Raw genomic sequence first — 7,260 nt, forward strand, 5'->3', positions numbered from 1 at the left:
TAATTATTTAGTGTTTTGTTTTAGCTATATTAGAATTTATATAGACTTTTTGTTTTCTCTAGCCTGAGATAATTTTCCTATTATTTTGTAGGGAAATATCTTCTAAGTTCAAGACAGAAATAACTTTTTAGAACATTTTTTCATTATGCTAAATGTTTTCAAAAGGCATTATTTGAAATTCTTTTTAAGTTTCAGTTTTCTATAAGCAGAATATGACCATTGGCTTTCATTAAGATGCCTGGTGAGAGTGGTAAAAATCCCAGTTTTTTTTTTTGTTTTTGCGGGGCAATTGGGGTTAAGTGACTTGCCCAGGGTCACACAGCTAGTAAGTGTTAAGTGTCTCAGGCCAGATTTGAACTCAGATGCTCCTGAATCCAGGGCCAGTGCTCTATCTACTGTGCCACCTAGCTGCCCCGAAAATCCCAGTTTTTAAGAGTTATTGATAGCAGCATTTGGAGGGTGGGGGTGGCAATGAGGGTTAACCTGGGTCACACAGCTAGTAAGTAAGTAAGTGTCAAGTGTCTGAGGCCTGATCTAAACTCTGGTCCTCCTGAATCCAGAGCTTATGCTTTATCCACTGAGCCACCTAGCTGCCCCCACATACGCTTTTTAGGAAAGAAAAATAGCCTTTAAGATACAAACACTTAAACTACCTTCAAAGTAAGGCTAAAACAATACCCAGATTGTTCACTATTCTATAGGACTATTATGATTTACAACCTGGAGTCAAACAGGGCACAGAATTAAGAAAGTAATGCAAGAATGGCCATGTACAAGTCTTAAACAAGTATGTAACAAGCATCTATGCAAAACATGAGGAAGGAGGAATAAAATTTAAAATAGGAATTGTATCTGAGATCCCACCTTCATTCACAGTTTAATGAGAAAGATCTATTATAGAAAATAGGAAATGAGACTCTGGGAGACAAAAGGACATTCCAGTATCTCCCCATGGTGTAAAACAGTAGAGCACTCTCCTGGAGGTGGCCTGTCTCCAGTGATTTCAGTTCACAATCTCCCTTGAGTTCAGAGAAGATATAGTTTCAACAATATGGGAAACAAGCTACATTGGAAAGCCAGTTTCTTGATTAATCATGCTGACTGATATTTTCATACTTTTATAAAGTCTTTTTCAGTTGTTTCTTTGATTCCTGTTCCCTAAGCTTTCTAACCAAAACATAATACTAAGAGGAACATATCCCAGATAGTATGTCTCTCTCTGACACACTGTTAGTTTTCTGAATGAATTTTTCAGAACCCATATCAAATAGAATAGATTAAAATGAATGTGTTAAAAAAAAAAAGTGACTTGCTCATTTACCCCCCAGATTTGAAGCAATTTATCTTCTATTTCTGCAGAGAATTTTTTTTTTAGAAATCAGCCTAGAACTTTGTACACTATATCTCAGAGTTTTAGTGAGTAAAATGTAATAGGATCTGAAATCTAGGATAGTATTTGGAAAGATAGCAGCAAAATGGACTGTGAAATACTCCTCTGTCTGTTGTGGGATGGAGATAAAGGTTCTATATATGATGTAAAAATGTCTATTTTTATGGTTGACTTCTCTGGGGAAGATAAGAAAGAACTAAGTTATGTGATGGTAAAGAATAACAATTCCTGTTCTTACAATGGAGTATTGGATTTCATCTCGGTTTTGAAGTAAATCATAGAGGATATTCAGGATTCAACTTTTGACTGAAATTACCAAAAACTGTCCACAAGTGAGTAATATTTGTCAGTGACAATTACGATTGCATCTTTTTGCTGTTTTGTTCACTTTTTTAAAAATTGCTATCATTTCTTAATGTATATGTTTCTTGAGTTTTGAGACCCATCCTTTTTGAAACTTGCATATTAAGTAAACTCTGAGAAACAACTGTAAACCCATCACTATTGTTTTGATTCTCTAAGCTTCACAGTTTACCCTTTAAGAGGATATGTGGTTATTTGTGATGTGGTCCTGCATTATCTGAGACTTTCAACCAATTGGGTGGTTAGGAAAGATTCTGTTACAGCTCCTTTCTTAAGTGACTCCATCTGTAAAGCCTGAGGAATGAGGAGGTCTTGTGTGATAGTTAATACTGCTGATCTTGGGAAGAGAGCGATGATATTTCTTTAGATTCAGCTGAAGTTCTCTTCTAGATTTTTTGAGAAAGAAAATTTTAAAGCAACTAAATGAAAACTCATTAATATAAAAACTAATCAGGGCCTCCTAGGGAGGTGCCTTTCCATTCAATCATGGAACAGAGTCAGAAAATTAATTTTAATTAGAATAATATCTGGAGTTATCATTTACTAAAACACAGAAATAAATGGAGTCTTGCATTTTTAAGAGACATTATGAGAAAAAGAGGAATAATGTTTGCCAGAAGAAGAAGAAGTAGATCGCAGGGGGAAGGAAACCTGATGCCCATGTGGCCATCTTTAGTTTTTGTCATCATTTATTGAGTTATTCAAGGGAAGTATCAGTCATATTCACATAAGAAATTCTTGAGCAACATTGGGAAACAGGAGTCAGGAAAATTAAGGTACATTTTAAGCATCAATGTTTATCTGTCTTGAAGTTAAAGAATAAAAATACTGGTTGGTATTACTGCTGTTCATAGTTAAAATGTTATTAGAAATAAGGGGGAAGCTAGATGGTGCAGTGGATAGAGCACCGGCCCTGGAGTCAGGAGTACCTGAGTTCAAATCCGGCCTCAGACACTTAACACTTACTAGCTGTGTGACCCTGGGCAAGTCACTTAACCCCAATTGCCTCACTAAAAAAAAAAATGTTATTAGAAATAAACTAACAAGTTGTATTCTGCAACATTAGTGATTAATGCAAGTACCAATACATTTAGACAGACATTCCTTTCACATAGGTGAAGAACAGTTTTCCAATAACATGTACACATTTCATTCAAGTGCAATATTTAACTTGGCTTCAGTTTTTCATCTAATTACAGTCAAGGAACATTCACAGGATGAAGGAGAAATAAAACATTGTTAATGTTAAACAAGGGGTGTAAGGTTAAAGTGAAGTTATATGTGTTTATAAAAAATGTGGGAATTATAGATTTTGTTGCATTTTTCTCAGTTTATTTGAGAAAGTACAGGATTTTTTAAGGCCCAACTTTAAATGTTAAATCAATAGTCTTGCAAATCTTGAAGAATTGTTTTATATTTCACCTCCATCATTTTTTAAAATTTATATATGATTTTTTCTGTGACTTGGCCAAATGAAACTGGTAAATTTCAAGATAAGCATTGTTCTCCATATATTTATAGATATAAAGAATAATAGCTTCTTATTACATTTTATGTAGGAAAATGTTTACCATCATAAAAAAATATGCAGTGATATATATACATATATACATACATATATGAATAAAATATTCACTCAAGATAAGCTTATACATAAATTTATGAAAAAACCCTACCTTTGAGTCCTGGGCTCTTTTCGTTGCTATCTTTGGGATTCTTAGCATTTTACTTAACTCTGTAAGCTTCAGTTTCCTCACCAATAAAATGAGGCCATTAATATTTGGACTACCCAACTCATGGGGCAACTAGGTGGCCTAGTAGACCTGACCCTGTAGTTAAGGACTTGAGTTCAAATCTAATCTTAGACACTTAATATCTGTGTGACCCTAGGAAAGTCACTTAACCACAATAGCTTTCAACATATGGGGCCATCTCTAGTCATCCAGATATATATCTTGCCACTGTACCCAGATGGTTCTGGAGGAGATACTGAGGTTTGTGACCTTACACAGCCCTCGATCAATCAAATCCAATTCAATGCAAGTTGTAATATCACCTCCTAATACCAAGGCCCTCTTCAAGAATGAAGGACAAACAACAACAACCTAATTGAAAAAGTTGTTATAGAAAAAGTCTTTGTACCTTAAAGTGACACAATGTAAAAAAGTATCAAGAAAACTTTGAATTAGACAAGTCAGAATTCTGGGATCAATTCTTACAAAAAGATTAAATTTAATGGAGATTAAGTTAAAGTTTTATACTTGAGAAGGGAACAAGCATTTATTAAGTACCTACTCTGTGTTATGCTAAGCACTTTACAAAAATCAACTCTACAAGTTCAAAATAGAGAAGGTGTGACCAGACAAGAGCTTTTCTGAAAATAATGGTGGTGTGGTGGCTATGGGATAGAGAACTGCAAACTCACCTTGTGATAATACTGGGATATGGCAGCCAAGAAAAGTTCATATGGGTTTGGGTTTTATTAAGAGTGGCATATAATCCAAGACTAGGGAGACTGTAAAGCAACTGTACTCTGTGCTGTTTAGATCACATTTGAATTATTGTGTTTAGTTCTGGGTGCCCCACTTTAACATTCACCAACTGGTGACTGAGTCGCATACCCAGAGGAGTGTGATCAGGATGGTGAAGGGCTTCAAAGTCATGCCATATGAATATTGGTTGAAGGAAATGGGTATATTTAGTGTCGATAACAGCAGACTTAGAGCAGAGTGGGGGGACGATAGTAATCTTCAAGTATTTGAGGAACTGTCATGTGGACAACTAGATGGCACAGTGAATAGAGATCTAGGCCTGGACTCAGGAAGATCTGTTCAAATCTGGCCTCATAGTTAGTAACTGTGTGACACTGGGCAAGTTACTTAACACTGTTTGCCTCAGTTCTTCATCTGTAAAATGAGCTGAAGAAGGAAATAGCAAATAACTCCAGTATCTTTACCAAGAAAACCCCAAATGGGAGTCATGGAGAGTCAGAAAAGATCGAACAACAACTGAATAACTATTGATTTGTTCTGCTAGGTATATGTTTGGGAAAAGGAGCAGTGACCTGGGAACAAAGGTAAAAATTGGAGAAAAGCAGAAGGAAGAACTTCCTAATCATTAAGATGTGTCCAAAATTAGAAATGACTCACTTTGTATATAGTGGGTTATTATTTACTAGAGTTATCTCAACATAGGCTAAATGGTCACATCTGTTATGTTGTAGAAAGGATACTTGCTCAGACATGGGTTGAGTTTGATGGCTGCTGTGGTTCCTTTTATGACTCAAAGATGTTTAAAAATTCTATATTGTTATAGGTGATTCTGTTGTCACTAAATCTTTCATCTTCACTGCTTCTCATTCTGCTTTTTAAATTTTCACCAGTAGGTTTTGTAGTTGGAGAATGAAAAAAAACCACACAGTGATCACAGAGTTCATCCTCCTGGGACTTTCAGATGACCCCAAACTGCAGGTTGTGATTTTTCTCTTTCTGTTCATCACCTATATCTTAAGTATTACTGGGAATCTGACCATCATCACCCTAACCCTAGTGGATTCTCACCTGAAGACACCCATGTATTTTTTCCTCCGGAATTTTGCCTGCTTAGAAGTCTCATTCACTACTATTTGCATTCCTCCATTCCTGAGCACCATTATTACTGGAAATAAAACCATTTCCTTTAACAATTGTGTAGCTCAGTTATACTTTTTCATTTTTATGGGGGTAGCTGAATTTTACCTACTTACAGCCATGTCCTATGATCGCTATGTTGCTATCTGCAAGCCACTGCACTATGCAACCATCATGAGCAACAAAGTCTGTATCTTGCTTGTCCTCTGTGCTTGGGTAGGAGGATTCTTGACTGTTTTCCCACCACTCATGATGCTTCTGCAGCTCGATTTTTGTGACTCGAATATCATTGATCACTTTTCCTGTGATTTTTTCCCTCTCTTACAGCTCTCTTGCTCAGACACACAGTTCTTAGAAGTGGTTGCTTTTTATTTTGCTTTGGTGACTCTGCTATTTACTTTGGCACTAGTGATTCTGTCCTATATGTATATCATTAGGACCATTGTGAAAATCCCTTCTGCTAGCCAGAGGAAAAAAGCCTTTTCCACTTGTTCCTCTCACATGATTGTCATTTCTATCTCCTATGGAAGCTGCATTTTTATGTACATGAACCCCTCAGCAAAAGAAAGCGCCTCAATGACCAAAGGAGTAGCTATTCTCAATACTTCAGTTGCTCCCATGCTGAACCCTTTCATTTATACCCTAAGGAACCAGCAAGTTAAACAAGCCTTCAAGGATGTTGTTCAAAAGTTACTGTTTTTCTCAAGAAGATAAAATGCTGTACAGGCATCAGTAAGTCATGACTTCATTGTCACGAAGTTCTGGTATTCATCATATTTTGCCCAGGTGTGTATCACTTCTTGAAAATCACTTTCTTGTTATTAAAGTTGATTTATTTTTTTCCTATCCTCCTCCTCGCACTTCTATCAATTCCTGCCACAGAGTAGGTGTGTAATGAATGCTAGTTCCCTTCCTTTTTGTCCTGTCTTTCCTCTTGTCTCAATGCCTCTGCATAAATATTCTATATCTGGAATATCCTTCCTCCATACATTCATTCAACTCCTGGAATTTCTAGCTTCTTTCAAAGCACAATTAAGGTACTTTATAAGGCAGACCTTTCTTGATGCTTTGAGTTAAAAATCAATCAAAATGCATTTATTTTAGTCTATGGCAGGCATTTTTCTGATATCCAACGAGGCAAAGACCAAAAAAAAAAAAAAAAAAGAAACAATCCCTATTCTCATGTAGCTTACATTCTACTGGGAGATATAATGTGCACACATATAAGTAATGTTGAATAAATACAAAGTATATACAAGGTGATCCAATACAGAAAATTTGGTGGAACAAAAAAAAATGCTTTGTGTATTTAGTGAACATTCTCTGGCTCATAATCTTAAAGCCAGTCTAGACACATCTGCCTTGTTCTCCTGAACCCTAAAGGATTACAATAGTCTTTTCTAGACTGCCATTGCCTCAAGCTCCTGCTTTAACCACCAATTTGTCGCACCCTGGTTCCCAACTAACATCAATTAACCTTTAAAAAGGAATATTTACTTCTAAGATTAGAGCAAGAATAAAAGTACAAATATCTCCCCCTCCTGTCCTCTCTCTCAGAGTACAGTCTTATCACAGTTTCAAAATAACATTGATCCCATCAAATTCACTTCCAGATTTTGCATAACACTTCTGGTTTCTCCTTACTCCTCAGGGCACTGACTTTGAGTTTGTTGTTTACAGTTTGTACACGGGGTTGATAAAAGACTCCAGGAAACAACTCTTCTTTCATCTCAAAGAAAGGAACAAATGCTGAAAGCAGCCAAAGAACCTGGGATTGTATTCACAGGCCCACCAGGCCACAAAGGGCCTAAGGCCCAAGGCCTCTTCTCTTATGATAGGATTATCTCTCAATATTTTGTGAGTGAAAGAATCAATGAA

General features: G+C 36.2%; 1 pseudogene; it reads left to right on the plus strand.

The window, feature by feature from the left end:
* The first annotated feature begins 5,154 nt into the window (after positions 1-5,154).
* LOC122728961 lies at positions 5,155-6,118 on the plus strand (annotated as a pseudogene).
* Positions 6,119-7,260: the final 1,142 nt, after the last annotated feature.

This window comes from Dromiciops gliroides, chromosome 5, assembly GCF_019393635.1.
Source record: "Dromiciops gliroides isolate mDroGli1 chromosome 5, mDroGli1.pri, whole genome shotgun sequence".
Taxonomy (NCBI): Eukaryota; Metazoa; Chordata; class Mammalia; order Microbiotheria; family Microbiotheriidae; genus Dromiciops; species Dromiciops gliroides.